Source organism: Platalea leucorodia, assembly GCF_965183815.1.
Source record: "Platalea leucorodia genome assembly, chromosome: W".
NCBI lineage: Eukaryota > Metazoa > Chordata > Aves > Pelecaniformes > Threskiornithidae > Platalea > Platalea leucorodia.
The window spans coordinates 12,708,620-12,730,078 of NC_138859.1; the positions used below are offsets into that span (position 1 = coordinate 12,708,620).

The following is a 21,459-nucleotide window of genomic DNA, read 5'->3' on the forward strand; positions in this document are numbered from 1 at the left end:
TTTTCTCTTTTCACAGGTGAGTTGAGTCAATTATTACTTTCCACGTATTTCTGTGTCTACCCAGTTGATGGCACCTAGCTAACAAGAAGCTCAGTTGTTATGAGAATCCAAAACTCCTTCTGACTGTGTCTTCTCTAAACTATTCGTCCAGAGAAAGATTTTATTATCAGTTTGACATATTAATCTGTAATCACATTATTTTTGCATTTTGTCTCTTTCATTAGATGTTAACTGATAAATCAACGGGGCACTCATCTTCACAGATTTTTCTTGTGAAGCATGAGATGGTCTGTAGATAAATCATTCTAACATTTAGACAACTGCAGTGGATTGGAACAACTGTTTCCGAAAGAGCTCTTTCAGCTGTTGTTCACTTGTTGCTTCTTTCTGTTGCATCAGCTCTCTGGTTCCTTTGGTTACCCACCCCCCCCCCCCCCCAGCCATCTGGCTTTGAGACTGAAGGACAATATGGCCTGCCTGAAGCAGGCCTCAGATTCTCCCAGTATTCTCTTCTTGCCCTAAAGAAAGAAAAGGAAATATTACAAAACTTTCATTACTTTCACATTAATTCAGACCAAATGTTCATTTTGAAGAGGGATGAGAATTTTTGTAGCTCTCCTACTGCCCCTTTGCCCCTTTTACTGCTCCCAGATCAAATTTAATTCTTCAAAATTATTAACACAGAATGTTTACGGTTATATTTAGACCTCCATATTGGTTAAGCTAGTCTGCTGCATGGACCAATGTAAGCCTTTATAAGGAGGGTGCTGGTGTGCTTTCCAGTTCAGATATACATACCTTGCTCTGACCCAGGGTTTGGTATGCATGCTCAGGTTATTGCCCCAGCTGCCATGTTTCTCAGAAGCTTCTCGCAAAAATCCTCTTTCAGGAGCCAGCTCCTCAGCTATTGCTCGGATGTGATATGGCTCAAATCCACAGCAGCCTCCAATGAAATGAATTCCTAAATCATAGGCCTTTCTTGCATATTTTTGAACATCCCATCTAGTTACAATTCTTGGCTCCAGACCTGCAAAGACATTCATATCTTAAATTTTCACCATGCTCCAGTTCACCGCATTTTTTTGTAAGAAATCACATTATTGAGACACTTGCACACTATTTGCAAAACTGGTTGTAGATGTAGATGTTTGAGCTGTCTGAGCTAGAATTAATAATGCAAACTTTCAGGAGTCTAGCTTTTAGATTCTGTTATGCTTTGCTGAGCTATGCTTGTTGTAAGCTGCTTTGGCTTTGAAAAACAGCACCTAATATCTTCTGAGACTGATCAAGCCCTAAGTCACATGCTTGCCATTCTGCCAGAGTTCTTAGCTGAAGTACTGGAGCACTTTCAATGTTATGCCCACAAGTCCAAAGAGTTCTTAATGAACAATCAATATCTGGGAAATCTGATTACAGTACTCTAATCTGTGAAAGGAGAAGGTATCATCAGCCTACCTGCAACAGGAATAAGCCTGCTTGTTATTCCTCAGGAATGCTTACTACACTTTTTTCCATGACCAGCTAATGGCAGGCAGTTGTTTCGCTGACAGCTGGGATCTGTAGCTATTTCTTAGCCCATCCCTTACTTAGTTATAAGCCCATCCATAAGCAGCTTGCTGCCTCAAGCCACTTCCTTGTGGAAAGTTCTGTGTGTAGATGACTTAGGATGGCTAAGATGCAGCCTTTCTTTTGAACCCCTCTTCGTGTTGCAGGTTGTGGTAAGCAGAGCGGAGGGACGCCAGAGCTGAGAGGAAAGACGTGTGGAAGGAAAGGAACAGAAAGTGAGAAGAACAAGGAAAAGCACACCTGAAAGGGAAGGAGGCACAGGAGTTGCAGAACTGGAAAGAAAAGACCAGGGACTGGAGAAGAAACTTGAAGGAATAAAAATACAGGAATAAAGGAATAAAAATCCTCCCACTTCTTTATGCACATCTGCAGGAGATGAATCAGCTTGGTTATGAGGAGAGTGCAGCATGATGTCTGGGCACTGAACATTCCTCTAGGCAAAGAAGCCGTGGTGAGGTAGTAAGGTTCCAGCACCACAGCAGAAGTAGGATTCTTCTTCCTACATCCTGTCCCAGAAATGCCTAATATGCAAGAAGGTGATGCAAAGCAGATCTGCTCAAAGTCCAGTGAGTAGTTAAAGAGACAGAGTCAGAAAATAAAAAACAGAAGGGAAAAAAATGAAATGGTCTTAAACAGAAAATTATTGGTCTCAGAGGGAAAGACTGGACAACGGAAAAATAGATGGTCTAATATCAGAAGGAAAACCAGATTAAGCTATCTTAGAAAGCTGTTTAAATAAAAGTTTGTGTACAGTCCTGCAGATGTGAGAGAAAGCATCAGAAGCATCAATTCATGATTTCCTTGTCTCTCATATATCATTAAAAAGCTAATGCAAAATTGATACAAAACGATCAACAGTAAGAATGCAGCATCTTGCACTCAATTTATACCCGTATAAGCAACTAAACTCCAGGAGAACAGTATAGGGTGTTTCCCTGTCTTCTCCGTCACCCACCCTGTCACAATCAGTCCTTGTGTTTCAGGAGCATAAGGACAGCACCAACCTAACAGCTCTGAAGAAACATGGATAGACTCCGCCATAAGAACTGGCCACACATGGTGAAACATGGTGATTGAAAACAAGCAGTATGCTACGAAAAGAAGTTGCCACATAGATCACGTTTTGTGGGGTTTTCTTCCCCCCTCCCAAAAATGACTAACATTCTATTTTCCGTGCCTGTCAATGTACAGTATTTTTCTTGGCTTTATTCAGAATTAAATATCTCTAGCTTAACAGTTTATGTTATCATTTACAGTAAAAAGATATTGAAATTTTCATCAACTTCTGATGAGAAGATTGTAATGTGCGCCTAGATTTAGCCCCTCTGTACGTCTACTCTTGAGATAACTGGGTATGCTTTGACTGACCAGGACTTTTCTGTCTAAAACATTGTCCTTGCTTAACTGGTGACATTTGAGAGCAATTGCAGTAACACAGAAGGGAAAAACACAGAAAACTGGAAAAAGTTCTAAAGATAAATAAATACTGCTGGTATCTAGATGCTGGAGTTTGCCAATACAACATAGCCAATGCTTTTCTAGAAACTGAGATCTTGTTGGCCTGTACAGAGGTTATGTACGCTTCAAATACCTAAATGCCTCTTTGTGCATATTGCCTTCCACAAAAAGCAGAGTCAACTGGGTCAGTTTAACAATGATTTACCAAACTACTTCTCTGCCATCAAGTGATCAGTTGCTCCTTCTGGGTAGTGCAAACATTCACAGAACCAGGCTTCTCCAATTGACTCATGAAATTTCTGAAAACTGACATCTCATACAGTTTGCTTATAACATACAAACCAAGAACCATAACAAACCAAAGAGTGAATCCTTCAATTAACTTGATTACTTACTGCATCTGTTCTATCATTTTTGCTTGCAATCAGAGGAGTTATACGAAGGAATGAATAGGATAAATGAGTTCCTGACACTTTTAAACATCCCAGAGTATTTTCAGAACCCAGACATGTTGTTATTATCTAATGAATGCCTCAGGCTCATGCTTTATTCTTTTTCCTTCATTTACGTAGAGAGGACTTTTAAAATAAAATATCTTCCTGAAAATCACATCCATATCTTTTTTTTTTTTCCTAAAAATTCAAGTTTCAGTTGTTTTAATACCTTATTTTATAGGCTGATCTTGAAAAGAAGAATGTATGATATCTGAAAATGAAGGCATTTTTCTAATCAATTTTAAAATGTTTAGGCTGCTTTTTTCCTCTTATCTTAAGAGGATGTGACCTTCTACATCCCAGGTGGGAATAAGCCCTAAATACACAAGCCTTATATACACATAAAGTGGCTGAATCTTTCGGTCTTTTGGGTAGAATTTCTGCTGAGCATAAGAGTGATGAATCCATCTCCAAACTGCTAATCCATTTGTAAGCAACATCAAAGAACATATTCCCTCTTCTGCTTTCTCTCTAATCTCACTTATCTTAGACAGTTACACTTGCAAGACTGAACCATTATGAGTGCAAGAATCATGCACCTATACTAATGATCCAGCTCCGCATATGCATTATACATTAAATCCCTATGCAGGTAAACATTATAGGGCTCATGGGCTAGACGTCACAACCGAGAATGCTGGGGAGCTCCAGTCCAAAGGCATTTAAAGTCTGGGTTGTTTTTAGTGTATTTGCTCTTGTTAATTTCTTTGGACTATTTTACAGCTGTCCTGAACAAGGTTCTATAGCACAAGAAAAAAAAAAAAACAACATTTTTTTTTAATTGATTTAGGTTGTGGCACTTTAACTGTTTTCATCATAATTTCACTTTCAGTCACATGCTGTGATACTGCTGAAATACTCTCATTATCTGGATGATCTTTAACCCAATCCATCTATGCAGAATGCCAGACAGGATAATTGAGACTGATCCTATTGTACAGGAGGATGCCTTGCAGTTTCAGCTTTGCTAAAAGCTAGGGGAAAAAAAGGAACAGACAGTAAATAAATTTAAAAAAAAAAAAAAAGATACCCTTGTCTTACCAAAGGGAAATTCTGGAAGGTCAATAAATCCTTGCTTCCCACAATCAGGTGTATGGAAAGCAAGTGGTTGGGACATCAGGTGAGCTTTCAGTTTAGCAGCGTGCAAGCCCTCTTTCATCAGTCTCACAGTTTCCAGGGAGGTATCTGGGTCAAAATGGCAGTTGACTCCAACAATAGAAGCACCTAGGAGGAGGAAAATAAATAAGTTCAAGTCACATCTCCCTAGGAAGTGGGAGGTGAAAGTTCTTAGCCACAGCACTCCATAAGCAGAGCAGTCCATCTGTACACCAGCACTATGAACACAAGCGTCCTGGTTTCAGCTGGGATAGAGCTAATTTCCTTCCTAGTAGCTGGCATAGTGCTGTGTTTTGGATTTAGGATGAGAATAATGTTGATAACACACTGATGTTTTAGTTGCTGCTAAGTAGTGCTTACACTAGTCAAGGACTTTTCAGCTTCCCATGCTCTGCCAGGTGCACAAGAAGCTGGGAAGGGGCACAGCCAGGACAGCTGACCCACACTGGCCAAAGGGCTATTCCGTACCATATGACGTCATGCTCAGTATATAAGCTGGGGGGAGTTGGCCGGGGGGCAGGGATCGCTGCTCGGGGACAGGCTGGGCATTGGTCAGCAGGTGGTGAGCAATTGCATTGTGCATCACTTGTTTTGTATATTCTTTTATGATGATGATGATGATGATTTTCTCTTCCTGCTGTCCTATTAAACTGTCTTTATCTCAACCCACAGGTTTTACTTTTTTTTTCAGTTCTCTCCCCCATCCCACCAGGAAGGGGAGGAGGGTGAGCGAGTGACTGTGTGGTGCTTAGTTGCCGACTGAGGTTAAACCACGACAACAAGGTAGTTGGATTAGAGCCAGCCTCAACTCTCCTGAGGCTGATCATTCCATTTACATCTCAGTTGCACTCCTTACCTTCCTGATGAGGAATCACATCTCCCACCCTCATGCAGTTGCTTTTCTCATCAGTGCTCAATCAGTGAAGACTGATTATGTACAGCCACATATACAAATAGCTAACAGGTTCCTAACACAGGTTCTGCCTTTGGATTTCAACTCTTAACTCCAAAGGAAAAGAGTAGTTCAGAACAGATATAATAAAACCCCTGTATGGTCGGTCCATCATGCCCCTGATTAATTCCTTCTGCCCTTCCCTTTGTCCTGCAGAAAACACAGCATTTGATAGGCAATAAGATTAATTTTTTCATTCTCTTATTCTCTCATCCTGGATTTGAACTGTGCTCCACACATTTCTAAAAACATGAGCAGAGAATCAAAGGCGGCTTTGGATTCTGCTTATGTTTCATAATCCTGAGCCCAGAATTTGGGGCTGGGTCTGTAATCAACTTTGAATAGTTTTAGGATTTTGTTCTACTCAGTATCAGCTGCCTGTGGCTATTGCTCCCAATACCATCCTGGTTAATAAGGATTTTATAGCTGCATTTTCATACTTTTTTTTACAAGACTGCTCTAGTAAAGTACACATAGAAACTCTTCCACAGGCTCAAAACTTTCATCAAGTATAATTGGGAAGCTATCTACTTGAGATACACATCCATTTATCTCAATGATTAAGGACTTAACTTTGTTCCATACTTTTAAAGTGCAGATTAAAACAGATTCTTACCAGCCTTTACCAGTCGGACAGCACATTGTCCGGGGGGCACGCCATGCATGTCTCCTTCTGGACAATGCACATTGTAGCTGCAACTGGCTTCCTAGATTCTTTTAGGACTTCAACAGCCCAGACAGCTTCTTCAACATGTTCAAAATACTGAAAGAAATTAAAAGTGGACTACTTTCGTTTCTTGGAGATGAAACATAAACACATTAATCCAGACCCCAAATTCACCAGCAATACAATGACTTGATTCTTTTCTGATTTACACTAACAGAATTCAGTTGAGTTCACTGACCACACAGTTAAAAAAGGATTTTAAAAAGTCAGAAGGAAAACTAAATCCAAAATAAAAAGATACTCATGTTTCAGAATAAGAATGCCCATACAGGGGGTTAATCAGGGATTTATCCCTGAAGAACTATTTTCATCTAGAAAAGTCACCATGGGTTGGTTACTTACGGAGTACAGGAGGAAACAGGAACTAATCAAGATCACATTAATCTATCCTCTTTGTACTGGTACAGAATTTGACTTGACTGAGATGATAGAAATTTAGGGTTCAAGGTCCTATTCTAGGACGCTTGCAGATACTGCTGTGCATTTAGAAAACATCTGATTCTACTGGAATAAAAGTATAACAGAAAATTTTAAAGAAGGAAGCAATATATACTTGTATTCCCTAAAGTAGACTAGACATCTTAAAGTTAACACACTGTGCCAGCTGAAGGCATGTACTTTTTTACAGATTTACCTCTGCAATTAGGAAGTCAACATTCTTCTTCATAAAGCCATCTAGTTGCTTTCGAAAGGCTGCTTTAACCTCTGCTTTATCCTTGCAGCTTAAGTATGATGGTGTTTGACTGAGTCCTCCAGCCACTAAAGCATCACCTTCATTAGCCACTTCTCTTGCAATGTCACAAGCAGCTTCATTCACTTTCTGGCACTATATGAATATAGATTACATCATTTTTACCTGGTCAGAGATATGCATGTAATTTCAGAGCACAAAAAGGACAAAAGACTTCTTCATATTCATTTATAATTTAAATGTATTTTTCTATAATATTGATTAGGAAGATCAGCATTTTTCAAAAAAATAACAAACATTAAGAAACAGATTTCTTGCAACTTATAAGTTATCATATTATCAAACACTAATACAAAAACATATTACCTTTAATACATCTTACACAAATAGTCTATAAAAAAGCAAATATTTGGTGTGAAGCAGAATTTTTTTTTTCCTCTTAGAAAATAAGTTAGTTAGTTACACTTAAGTGTCTGCTTCTATTCTGAGATTTTGTGGATGGAAAAAAAGAGTAGTAATTTCAATTGATTTTTCATTCTGTTTCTTAATGTATTATTTTAGTATTTTGATAATTTTCAAAATTTAAGCTATGATATGATATAGAGTCATTTAAGGCACTTTTAAAAGGATGTCATTAATTACCTGATGTTAAAGTTACCAATTTAAGAATAGCAAAGGGAAACTTATCACTATATATGATTAATTAATCACCTAGACTGAAAGACACATTCCCTGTATACCCAAACCAGGATGACTAGAACAGCTTGTGAAAGAGGTTAAGCTGGGAAAAAAAGATTTTTGGAAAAGAATCATTATTTGGGATAGATAACAAGGACTGATTAGAGCAGGTTTCTTTGTGGCCCATGGGCTACTTAGAATCTACATAGGTTTCTCTCAGCTGAAGTTTTCCATGGCTGCCTCAAAACATCCAGATGATTTTTAAGGCTATTGCTGACAGAGTGTCTTCCACTTGCACTTCTGCTCAGGTACGTGTTTGGGAACACCAGGAGCTGGAGCCATAAACCAGTTAGAGCCTGGAGGAAACTGCTTCTAGAACTGGCAGCAAATCAAGCTTGAAAGTTTTGCTGCAATGCATTCCAGTTTCCAGTTGCTTTCCCAACCCCTCTTATCATTTTTCGTTGCAGCATGGCTAGTTCCAGAGGCACTATGTTTCTGGGATATCACTTCAGACATTTCGATGTTGCATCTATTGAATGTAAAGGTACAGCATTTCAGATAAATTTGGTCATATGACATTTTAATGTCTTAACCTCTTAATTAAGCCTCAAGTGTTTCCCTAGTGTCCAGATTGCTCTAGTTTCTGACTTGGGATATCTTCACATAAATATATTCCTTCCTCTCTGCGCCCTGGAGAATCTTCTCTATTTTCCAGAGGCTGAAATAATAGACAATAGGACCAAAGGGGAAAAGATCAGAGAAAACACCCAACGACAAATCTTCTAGTCTCAAAGGAACTATCTAGAAATGTTTGTGCCAGAAGTCCCAGTGGAGATGGGGCCTGCATCTAGTGAAGGCACCCAACATCCTACAACTCCTCTGTGTAGGGGGTAAGAAAACACCAACACAGTACTTCTGTTACTGTACCAGATTACCCTTACACATGAGAAGGGGAATACTGACCACAGTGTATACCTTGGATTTTTTAGTTGATATTTTATTGAAGACATGGTCCTAAAAAAACATTCAGTTCTTATTAGCAAGTCATTATTCTCCAGGATTCTTCACCATTTTTGCAGTTGATTTGTTTCTCTGGATGCTAAAGCATTTCTTTTTTTACAATTGATTTTGCTCTCTGTGCATTTAGTCCTCCCTATACTTTGTATGAAAACTCCAGTAAACTATCTCCTCAGATGGGAAAAATAAGATGTGGGCATCCTTTTTCCTCTCTTCATCTTTGCCCCATTTTGTTATTTTTTTTTTTTCTTTCCCCTTTAACCTTGTCTTTCTTACTATTCCAAATTCTGAAATTGCACCATCTCATTCTTTGGTCCTCAAATATAACCAAAACTGTTATGACAAACTGTGAAAATACTTGATAATTCTTTCTATTAAACCTTTTGAAATGAATACACTTATTTCATATCTCCATCAAAATAGTATTTTACTCACACTTATTTCCTCAGCTACATAATTGCCCCTGTTCTCTAGTTTGTCCTCACTGGCATAAAATGTGAATGCCTGCAGAACATTGGATCCAGCTCTGAGGAATTCCCGGTGAAGCTGACAAACTGCAAAGAATTAAAAGAGACAAAGAAGAGATGTTTGGTACAGTTATTACTATTATTATCCCAAAACTAAATGTTTATTGAATTAATGTTACTGTAAAAGAAGTGATACTGTGTTTACTAGAAGAGCCATTATGAGGGAGTAGAAGCAGTACCCCAGTCTGTGTAGAATTCCTTTCTTCCCACTCTTAGAACATTAGGTAGAAAACTTCCTTCTTAGTTATTCTCTGCTAAGAATGACTGAAGATTTCTATATTTAGTTCATCAGTAGATTCAGATGCTCACGTACCCAAGAGTCGGGCCACTGAAGAACATCAAAACAACCAGCAGGTGGATCGGGCTGCTAAGATTGAAGTGGCTCAGGTGGATCTGGACTGGCAACATGAGGGTGGATTGTTTATAGCTCGGTGGGCCCATGACACCTCAGGCCATCAAGGAAGAGATGCAACAGACAAATGGGCTCGCGATCGAGGGCTGGACCTGACCATGGACGCTATTGCACAGGTTATCCATGAATGCGAAACATGCACTGCAATGTGTACCTCAAGGGGATTTGATTTTGGGTGAAAATAGCCAATGAACTGAATGGTATGATGTTAATTGCTATATAATACTGTATGTCATCACTTCTATGGTGGCTATATGCTATATCAACAGAATCACAGTAAGAATCACCCAGATTAATGAAGAATGAACTTTGATGGAACCGAGCAAAGTGCAGCGGTGATAGAACCATAACTGGCTTCAGCATGCAACAACCCAACACCACACACCATCTCTCCTGCCCTATAGGACTGTTATGAGAGATGAAGCCCAAAGTCATGGACCGAATGAACTCAACGGACATTTTAGAGGGATGGCCCATGGACTAAGGGAATGATATCTGTGTGTACATATCAAAAGACTGGAAAAGTGGTGGTGATTAATTGGAATGTATTGGAAAGGATAGGACCTGGGCATGACATAGATGGTATAGAATAAGGGGTGGATACTGTCCTGGTTTCAGCTGGGATAGAGCTAATTTTCTTCCTAGTAGCTGGCATAGTGCTGTGTTTTGGATTTAGGATGAGAATAATGTTGATAACACACTGATGTTTTAGTTGCTGCTAAGTAGGGCTTACACTAGTCAAGGACTTTTCAGCTTCCCATGCTCTGCCAGGTGCACAAGAAGCTGGGAGGGGGCACAGCCAGGACAGCTGACCCACACTGGCCAAAGGGCTATTCCGTACCATATGATGTCATGCTCAGTATATAAACTGGGGAGAGTTGGCCGGGGGGCAGGGATCGCTGCTCGGGGACTGGCTGGGCATCGGTCAGTGGGTGGTGAGCAGTTGCATCATGCATTACTTGCTTTAATAATAATATTATTATTACTACTATTTTATTTCAGTTATTAAACTGTTCTTATCTCAACCCATGAGTTTTCTCACTTCCACTCTTCCGATTCTCTCCCCCACCCCATCAGGGAGAAGGGAGGGAGCGAGCAGCTGTGTGGTTCTTAGTTGGTGGCTGGGGCTAAACCACAACAACCCACAAAACAATAATTATAATAATTTCTAGAACACTACTTATCATGTAAAACAGAGTTAAAACGCTCAACAGCTTATAGCAAATACAGGAATAATTTATTCCCTAGATATTGTATAGAGACATGAGAACACTGCAGTTTCTATGGCAGATGTTTGGAAAAGCTTTCCTGAAGTCTTGGTTCATCATACCTCATTGTCTACAGACAATCTGTGTCATTAGGGAAACATGTTAATGTGTCACGAGAATAAAATTACTGCCTTCAGCTACAACAAACACAGCATTCTATGCCAGAGAAGCTCAAACGGTAGTCTGAGTTGCTAGAGTCAATCTGCATACACAGCAGCACATCTGCTTTCAGTGAAGGAACAGTGTGGTGTCCCTTGCTTTTCTCTACTAGTACCAGTATTTCATTTCTAATTACAGCCTTGGGTAACCACACTGTGATTTAACACAGCAGTCACAAAGAACTATCCAGGAACATAGATTCTAGCAGAGCTACAATTCAAAGAGTCCCTGGAATTTGCCTGAACTATCGGGATCAAATTTCAGTTTTACAGCCTTTACACAGTCAAAACATTCCTAGTGCAGAGAGTATTCTTTTTCCTACATCATTAAAACAGGCTACTGAGCCCAACTAAAAGGACTGTCTCTGTATGTTTCTAGTGTTCTGTAGTTTGTTTTTCTATTCGCCCCCATGAAAAATCATTGATGAACACTAGTCAGGAAATGTGAAAAGGAAAAAATAATCTACAAATATTTTCACAAATGCTTTATGACATTTCCATAATAAACTAGATTTATTTACCCCCATGGTTAGTGCTCTTTAAATATGGTTCCTGCATTCCTAGAAGAATGTTTGGGATTTGTGTGAATAAGGATGGAGACATTGGTAGGCAAATGAAACATAATCTAACACGTATGAATAAGGAACTTTATATCCCAAACTATCAGGTATGTGAACAGCAGACTCTTGAATGGGTCTGCATTTGGAGGGAAAGAATAGCATTATAAGTAAAGTATCAGCCTGAATCTCATTCAATCCCAGGCAAATCATTTTTACCACTAGAATACACTTAGTATTATCAAGCCCACAGTAGTCTGCATGATGCTATCAAAAACCCAAACCACTCTAATTTACTTCTTGTGTGACTTCTAGCATGTTACTGAAGCTATGTTTTCTTCCACTATTTGAGAAATGAGGTAACAGCCACATATGAGGCTAAACAATTATTAAATTTGATGCATTTTAGGAGTCAGACATACAACACTGAGTTTTCATTTCAATCTACCATGAGTTGGACATTTCACAAAAGACACAGACTTAAGCTAACAGCAGATGGGGGCAGTAAGTGCATATGCATATTGCTCAGTACAGAGCAGTAGCTCAGATACCTGATCTGGCTCAGAAGAAATATTTAGATCTCATTTCTAAACTTGTCAGTCTGGCAAAACTTCTCCTCTCTTGTAACGGAGATAATGGCCTTCAACTCACTTTTTTTTTTTTTCTTCTTTCTTTTTTTTTTTTTTTCCCTCCATCATTCCTTGCTGCAATCTCAGAACCTCCCTCATTCCTTACAAAGACAAGAAGGGCCGGTAGTTGTATGGTTTTTTACACCAGCTGGCTCAGACAGTTGGTCCTTCTGTTCTTTACACCTGCTTTCAAAATAACATGACCCTTGAGCATGCAGGAGCAAAGAGCAATAACAGAGGGGAGGCAGCACACTGCACTGAAAGAAATGAACACATTTCCAGTTAAGGGTGTATTTATAAATAGCCTACAAAGGGCTTATAAAAGTGTTATGTTACAGGCATGAGCAATATGTTCTAGCAAATCAGTAGGGGGCTAACCTATGACTACTGATCACTTGTTTAAAACAAATCTGTGTGCCAATTTAGCCTATTTAAGCCATCTGCAACTGCCTCTATGTAAGGTAATGTCTTGCATTCCCCATGGACCGAGACCTACACTTCCTGAGAAGGCATGTGGAGAGGGTCAAAGACTTTTGTGGTACAAAAGAAATAAGCAAAGGGGAAACAAAGAGCATGGTATAAGCGCTACGATTTGTAAGATGGAATGCGCAGGGGCAGAAAAAGGTACAGGTGGAGAGAAAGAGAGAGGTGATAGGATGTATTTTTGGGAGATGAGGTTCAACAAATTAGGTCATCACCCTTTAAACCTTTGCTGGAGCACTGCATTATCTAAGGCTGTCCATGACCCTAAGTTAGGCATGCTACACAAAGTAACACTTGAAGGCTGAGAAGGATTAGGGGAAAAAATAGGTAAGGTGTACAAAGCAATGTAATAGAGAGGGCTAAGATCTCTATTTCTCCTTCTCCTCTTCTTCCTTCTTCCCCCTTTATAGAGGAAAAAGACTAATTTGGAAGGACATACACTTAAGACAGAACAAAGAAAATTTTTTTCCCAGGACATTCTGAATTAGCTTGTGGGATTAACTGCACATGATATTACTAGGGCAAATGCTTTATTGTAATGAAGCATACATAAATAGATAATAGCACCTGCTTTTGCACTATTTATGCTAAACACTATAATCTTTATGCTGTAAGGCATAGAATGATTGCTCATTTTGCCCCCCTCCACTGTAGACAGTCACTCCATTAAATGGGATAGGCAGAAGTTGAGTTAACACCCTTGGCACAGCAACTGATGCAATTTTATTGCAATTCTTAGGTTCTTATGAGGTTTATCAATCCTCATTTCACAGTGGAGCCAGATACATTAAATACTCCTCTTCCATTCCATTGTTTATTAAAAGCTGCCGTTTTCCTGAAGGAATTAATAAACAAACTGTATTCATTTATAATGGTCAGAACACAACAAAACAGATAGTTAACTGCAGAATTTTTTGTCACAAGATGTTGTGAAGGATAAACTTGATATCAGCTCAAGGACAGACTGGACATGTCCATGAGAGAGAAATCACTGAATGTTATTAAATACAAAGATACCATATCTGTGTCAAAAAGTCCCTGGGTTACAAATTACTGAAGACTGGGAAAGCATTCTGGAGAGGTATCACTATATGTTTGCACTACTCATATTCTTTCCCAACCAACTGCTTTTGACCAGTGTTAGAGCAAGAATAAGGGGTACGATGATTAGGGGGTCTATAGATTCTTAGACTATTCTTAACAGTGTGTAATTCTACATTGTCAAGCAACCCACTACAGGTTCCTATATATTTATTATTTATCCAACCATGTTTACCTTCACTATAGAATCACCATTTCCCAGTAAAACTGACCTGCTTCTGGGTGTTCTACCGTTGCTTCGGGAGTCCAAGGCCTAGCTTTTACATACCCCCTCTTTTCAAGAGCAAAGACGAATCCTCCATCTCCAATCACAAATTCTCCAGCATCTAAACGCTCTAGAATACCCTGCAGAAAGCAGGAAGAAAGGTTAATAATTACAGTTCTTCAGTTTTGTGGGCTTCCTTTGTTGACATTTCCTGTATTTGCAAAGCAGATATAATTATTTGTGGGCTACCAGAAACATCTTTGCCATAATAATAAGAAGTAATCCATTTCCTTCTTGAAATTCTCTTTAAAGAATAGTAGGTGATCTGTTTTACAACATAAGGCGTTAATATATGCATATATATTACATAAGACTTTTAATTATTCAGTTTATTGTATTCCAGAGATATAGTCCCCAGAACTAGAAGTCAATGGTCTAATTCCATTCCTATGAAAGTAAAACACAGTCTCAAATTCTCCTGTAAAATATATGTGAAACTTTTTAAAATGAAACACTAGTATCACTGACCTCTTCATTAGCTCATTTGCTCTTTAGCTACAAATGCCATCATGACAGAGCCTCAGCACAAGTAGCTTGTGACACAAGATGGCACAACAAGCATCAAAAAAAGTAAGCATGTAACATTTTCCTAGCAAATAAGACACATCTCAGAATGCTGGCCTCCATTTTCTGACAGACTTTTCACTGGCCTGGGTTTCCTTACCTAGACTTACAAAATGAAAGAAAATCCTGCTTCTTTTGCACAGCCCAGAAATGTTTTAAGATGCCAAATTACAAACCTTACAGCACCCTGTGATTAACCTTGCTTCTGCCTTGAACTCTACACTAACACAAGGAAAGTGGTAATTATTTTTTTTTGTAAAATGAAAAACATGAATACAAAATATATTGATTGCACCTAATACATATTATTTTTTGTATTCCTTTCATTGCTTCATTGGATTGTTCAAATTTTCAAAAAAGTACCTTGCTGTTATACTAAATAGTACTAAATTCTGCCAGTAGATTACAAACATAATTCTATTTGACTTTAAAAAGTGGATTAATGCAGACCCATTACATTAACAAAGGTAGTGGGTACAGAAAAAGATTTTAAAAAATCAAAGGTAAGACTGAAATTGCTGTCCATAGTTATCTTTTCCTGATGGCCTACTAGCGTTTCAGTAGATGAAATTTGAGGGAGTAGGGGAAAAAAAAGCACCTTGCGGACATAGAGTTGAGTGTGTTTTTTTGTGTTGAGAGGAAGGGTTTTTTAACAATTAGCCTCCAACCTTTAGTAGATTATCTTTCTTGATAATTTCTCCTTCATTAATTCAATTATCTCACACCATACATCCAGGAAAGAAAAACACTTATAACATCTCAGCACTGCCCTTTAGGCAGCATGAGAGTATGCCTTTCCAACAAGAAGGTGCACTGTGCCAACTATGCCAGTTCCAGTACCAAGCATAGCAGTGTAAGGCTACTTGGAGGCCACAAAGCCTGGCTGAGAGGGTCGGCGTTTTTGGCCCAGGCACTGACATAGCAGCAAGGTGATGGGGCTTCTCTGCACAGTGTTGCTGTGCAGATATATGAGCTAGGCCAAGTGTTGGCTTGCAGATGTCTGCATCACATTCCATTGCACATTCTGGACTTTCCAAAATATTGACGTAATTAACTTTACAACGTTAAGAAAAAGTGCAAGCTTTTATCTTTATTTCAGCAGGACCAGGGCAAAACTCAATCTACAATACTCAGTCTCCAAAACTCAGTAATTTTCAATAAGTCTACAAGTCGTGCCTGTCTATTAGGGCAATTCTGTTGTAAGTGTAAATGTCAGGAGGCTTTGTAAAGATTGTGTTTGCAATTAACTAATTTGCAGTTGTAACAGAATGCCTCAAATGGGGCCAGAGAAAGGCACCCAAGGGATCACTGGTTGAGTCCCTGCTTCCTCTGCCTGCCAAGGAATCTTTTACAGACAGAGCCTGCTTCAGAAGTTTAATATGCAGAGAACAGGAGTGCAGAGGGGAAAACAAAAAAAAAAAAATCTTAAATGTATAAGCAACCTCAGTTGTTGCTTGTTAACTGAAGATTACATTACAATAGATACATGTTGACACAATATATAGATATATTTAAATGCACTACAATCAACAGGTTTTTTTTTTCAAGTCCCTTCTAGGATTTAACAGCAGTTTCCCTTCACAGTTCTAGCTTTTTTAAACTGCACTTTAAAATAATCTTCACTTTTGACACACAGAAGCAACATAAGCCATGACTGAATAGATTGTGGTATCTTAATATATAATATATTGTGATATATTAAACCTAGCATCAGGGCATCTAATAGCAGGTGACATAACTATAAAGCACAAAGTGCTTAAACTTACTTTGTCAGTTCAGATTGGCTCAAAATGGAAATAACTTTTTTGCAGACTTTATTATAGGTCTGATATCATCTCTTCACACCATTTTTACTTTATCTATACTGGATAAAATACCATTGGTTCAAACAGCATATAGCTAGCATGAGTTCAGCATCAACATTGTTTTGTTCTGCCCCAGAGAACTACAACTGTGTGCTCATGCCCAATCCAGATCAAAATTGTACTGTCAAGTGATCCAGTAGTACACAGATCTGGTATTAAATAACAAGAAATAGTATCTGTAAAAAGCTAACCAGGGCTTTTTTGAGCCATCTTTTCACTGCTTCACTTTTGCTACCATGAACAAAGTTGCACCACAGTCCATACATCTATCCACGGAAGGAGTGCAAATGACTGTATGAAGATATTCCCCCAACCAACTTTAAGAATGTAACCGAACCATATAAGTGAAAAGCCTGCTTGGTCTACCTATATCCTATCTTTCCATCGGTGGAGAGAAAAAAAGCATCTCAAAATAACTATTCAGATCTTAAGTGAGCCCTCAAGAAAGGCTTATCTCTGTCCATTGCCTGTAGGAGAACCTAGGGCAATTGCCTTCTGCTAGGTGTCTGAAGTTAGGTGGCATGTGCCAAAAAATAAGCAGCAGAACAAATACCTCCTCACCTCCTTCCTTTATAACTGAGCTACCTGAAAGGCATAGAGTTCATAGACTTCTTCCCATATCCTTCTGTTCTCTTACTCTAGACTTATATGCTACATATAAAACCAAATAAAAACAGTTCTGAGTAAGAAGTGTCCAGTGTCCTACTAATAATACTGTCCTTCCAAACAGAAGGTAGAATACATGATTCCACTGACCCTCCCAAGCAGCACTGCAGGGTAGCAGTACTGGTATATGTCAGAGAGTCTGATTTAGATATTGCTCAAATGTTTATCTTGATGGCCAGAATGGCTGATGCCTGAATAACCTTTTATACTGGCTTATTTCTTTAGCTAAATGAGAGTGCGAAGGGCATGCATATATTGGAGACTGCGCTCCTATTACAAACACTGTTGGTATTCAGTCATATAAATAAAGGGAAGAGCAATTTGGGGCTTTTAGAGTTGTCAGGACGCTGGAGACAGGAATCCCATCCAATGAAGGTTTATGCTTACAATATTTACAATTTTAATGTGTTGTGAGCACTGCTTAGTTTGCATATCAAATAATATTAAGCAAAATGGTTTTGAACTTTGGTGGCTTCAGTCTATGTGTTGAGAGAAATCAAGATTCTGTGAGCTGTTACAGCATTAAGTTGAATCTAATCTATCTATCTCATAACAGTGTCCAAATGTCTTTAATGGTTTGATGCTGAATAGGTATAGTTATTATTACGTCTTTACTTTAGCTTTTCACAATATGCCCTTACCCGCAGAAATACCGAGTACCTTACTTGGAGGTTAAGTGCGGTTTGCGGGTTGTGCCAGTTTTGCAGCAGCTCCCCAGGAAAGCCTCCGGGCAGGACCCCGAGGGGGCGGGAGAGGCGGCCGGGTACAGCGGAGCCCCAGCCCGACCCAGAGTCGAGCTCTGCCCTGTGCCGCTGGGAAGCTCCCGCCGCTCCCCGCCTGCGCGCCTCGCAGCACCGGCGCGAGGCTGCCTCTGCCCTACCGCGTGGTCCCGCTAGGGCAGCGCCCGCACCGCGGCAGGGGCACCCCTCCCAGCGCCCGCCGCTGCCCCCACGCCGGACAGGGGAACGGGCCCGCCGAGAGCAGGGGACCGGGGCCGAGCAGGGGAGGGAGGTGGGGGAATTATCCTTTTGCCCTGTTTCGTGGTCTTCCTGATCGGCAGCATTTTCCTCGCCAAAGGACGCTGGCTACCTGAGACTACCCAGACGACTCGGCACGAAGCAGAAGATAACCCGAGCGCTCAGCCCGCACTTTTATAACGCGGGGAGGAGGCGGGCCGCGGTGAGCAGCGCTGCGAGCGACACCCCCGGCCGGCCCGGCCCCTGCCTCCGCGGGGCGCCCTGGCACGGCCCGGGACTGACCCGCCCCCTCCCGCCACCGCCCCCGCCTGGCTCGGGGACGAGCACTGGGGGTGGGGATCGGGAGGCGCCCGGTAGCTCCTCCGGGCTGCCCCCTCGGCCAAGGGGCTGGCCAGCGCTCTCCATCCCTGCTGCGGGCGGGCTGCGCGCGGGATGAGCGCGGTGCTGCGGAGAGCCCTGCGACGGCTGCGACCTCCCGCCGCGGCGGCCGGCCCGACCCCCCCCCGCCGCCGCCGCGGCTGCCCTGCGGCCCCTCGGCGGCGGCGCGGGCACGCGCGGGCCGGGCCGGGCTGGGCGCGGGGGCGGTGAGGAGCTCCGGGCGGGATGCGGTGGGGAGGCGCTGGCAGAGGAGCTGTTAACGGTCACGGCTCTCAGCGCGTGGCCTCCGCGCGGGCGGTGCTGCCCCAGGGCGCGGCCCCAGAAGTGTAAAGCTATCTGGCGGGGGGCGGGGGGGGGAAGGTAAGGGGAATACAGCTCCTTCTGCCGGCCTGCAGTGCTCCACCAGGTGCCGGTCAGGGTCACCGGGCCGCGAAGGCCTCTCCTTGTGGGCAGGAGGTGCATTTCCCACCCCCCCCTCCCCCCGTGCCTCGCATTTCTCTGTCAAAGACCAGACTCAGCCCGGGGTAAGTAGCTGACCTGGTATAGAGAGATCCCTCCTGTTGTGTTCTGGGCCATAGCGATGAGCACAAAATGACCTATTTTACCTGGCACGAGCAAACATCTGGGTGAACCGCGTAGTTCACAGGAAAGGTGCTCCCCGGATTCTTACCAGGCTCCTGCGTTTGAAAGAAAACGTTTGAAAAGAGCTGAAAGTCATGTGATCTGATCTGATCTGAATTCTCTCAGTGCCAGGAGGCACACAAGGCGCGAACATCGTTCTTCCACTTCGATCGGTCTGCGGCTGCGTGCTCTGGAGTCCCAAGGGCCACAGCGCAGTCTTCTGTTGGTTTTTTCCTCAAGACACGACCGATCCAGTTCCATCTCCTCCTCCTCACTTCATTACTGATTTTCTCCATCTCCGAGTTGATGCTCGTCGTTTCTGCAGCTTTTTTTTTTTTTTTTTTTTTTCTTCTTCTTCTTCCGGGAGGAGGTAGTTGGCCTCCTGCCCAACCCCCATGACTTGGAGGGCCAGTGGTTTTTCTGTCAGGGTGGCCTTCCCTTAGGCTGCGCTGGTTCGCGGCACCTTCTTCAATTTTATCCGGTGCACCCTCCAGAGAGGGATCCCCTATCCACCACCCAGGGGACGCGCCTTCTAGCCGTGCAGCCCCAGCCGAAGGGAAAGTCATGTGAGGAAGTCTCAAATTCAAAGCATAAAAGAAGCACGAGAAAACCACGCTTGACCTTGATTAACTATCCTCATAAAATTTGATAGAGGAGCTGGGGTAAGTGTCTCGCATCTGGCTAGTAAACAGGTTACTGTTAACTTGCAAAAATGAATATGTAATCTCAAAAAAGAACACGTAGAAGTGTGTATGGGTCAAATACAGAAAACCTGTGGTGTCCAGTGCTCCCATTTATTTTCCTTTTCATTCGTTGCCGCATGGTGCATATTCCTCCTGCATTTGCATTTAACATGTCATATTATTTTAAAAGATCTTCATTCATAATACATGCAACTAATAGCTTTGATTTCTGAATGGAGGATGGGTGGAAGACTAGTTACACGTTAGACAGCCTTTTGCCAGAGGCGTTGCAAAAGCAAATGTACAAGGAGGGGGAGATAAAAATTGAGTATCGATTAAGTGTCCTGAAGGGAAAGATGATACTGTGGTTTCACAGTAGTTTGTACTGCTGCTGTACTAAGAGGTCCTACCTTGTCTTACATCCAAAAACATGGCTTTTTAAAATTTGGATAAATTTCCTGATCTGGCTTGCTGTCTGTGGGAGGGGCAGTAGAGAGGAGGATCAGACAAGACAGTGAGAATGGGGCTGCCTATGGCAGCAGTCCTGGTTTATGCTGGCTTAAAGGGGTTGTGAAACTGTAGCGTAGTGTAGTAGCAGGTGTGAGCCATTGACAAAACCCTGTTTCTATAGTGTTTTGACTCGAGCAAAGTAGAACATGTCAAAATAGACGGGATGTGAAAATATATATTCAGTTTTATTGTTCGTGAACACGTAGACTGATGTAGTCTGCTGACATTTGGCTTTAGAAATATTTTAAGGAGCTTTACTAAGCAGACATTTTTTTAAAGACTTTCTCTTTGTGTCGCATATACTATAGCACTTTTGAAATGCCAGGTTTTGACACTGTCATTTCAGGGGTACAGTTTCTCATTGAGAACTAGGTTCTACGCATAAGGGTATATTGGACAAATAACAAAGATTTAAAGTTGTGAGTGGAAGCAACCTTGCGTTGCTTTTTGTATTACTACTGTTTATGTATATGACCCTTTAAGAACATTTACTTTAAAAGAAGATAAGAATGACCAGGTTAGGTCTTAAGTGAGGTGTGTCACTTAGACTGCCAAGCAGGGACCAAGTTATATTATGATTGGAGCTATAAACAAAAGTGCAACTGTCTTTTTGTAACTGTCTGTAATTTTTTTTCCCGGGAGCGAAACCCCATCTCCTTTCTTGGGGAAAGACAGAGCAGACAGTGATCACTGGAAATGGTTGTGTTGGTGTGAGTCTAGCCTATCACTTGGCTAAGGCTGGCTTGAAGGATGTCATTCTGCTGGAAAAATTGGAGCTCACTGCAGGATCTATTTGGCATGCAGTAAGAAATGTTTTGTTAATCTCTCAGATTAACAGCAGTTTGTATATCTAACCGTGGTAGAAGTTTCATTACCCTTTATATTCCCTGGCTTTCCGGAGATTAACTATCATCTTGGTTATTTTATAGATCCAAACTTTAGCACCGAGTTCTGTATAGCTTTGCTGTATGAGTTTTGAAAAGTTGGTTCAGCTATCCATACTACACTTTTCTCATTTGTAAAAACTGGGACAAATACTGTATTTTGAAATTACTGTAAGGTAACTGTTAATATTATACATTTTTGGCAGTTAACT

At 41.2% G+C, this 21,459-nt stretch overlaps 1 pseudogene across 1 annotated transcript; it reads right to left on the reverse strand.

Moving 5' to 3' along the window:
- Positions 1–312: 312 nt before the first annotated feature.
- LOC309601750 (betaine--homocysteine S-methyltransferase 1-like) lies at positions 313–18,257 on the reverse strand (annotated as a pseudogene). The gene is made up of 8 exons: positions 18,219–18,257; positions 14,047–14,179; positions 9,135–9,253; positions 6,948–7,139; positions 6,203–6,349; positions 4,560–4,742; positions 799–1,027; positions 313–518 (listed from the first exon to the last, which is right to left on the reverse strand). The product of its transcript is annotated as a betaine--homocysteine S-methyltransferase 1-like (transcript).
- Between the last annotated feature and the right edge of the window lie 3,202 nt (positions 18,258–21,459).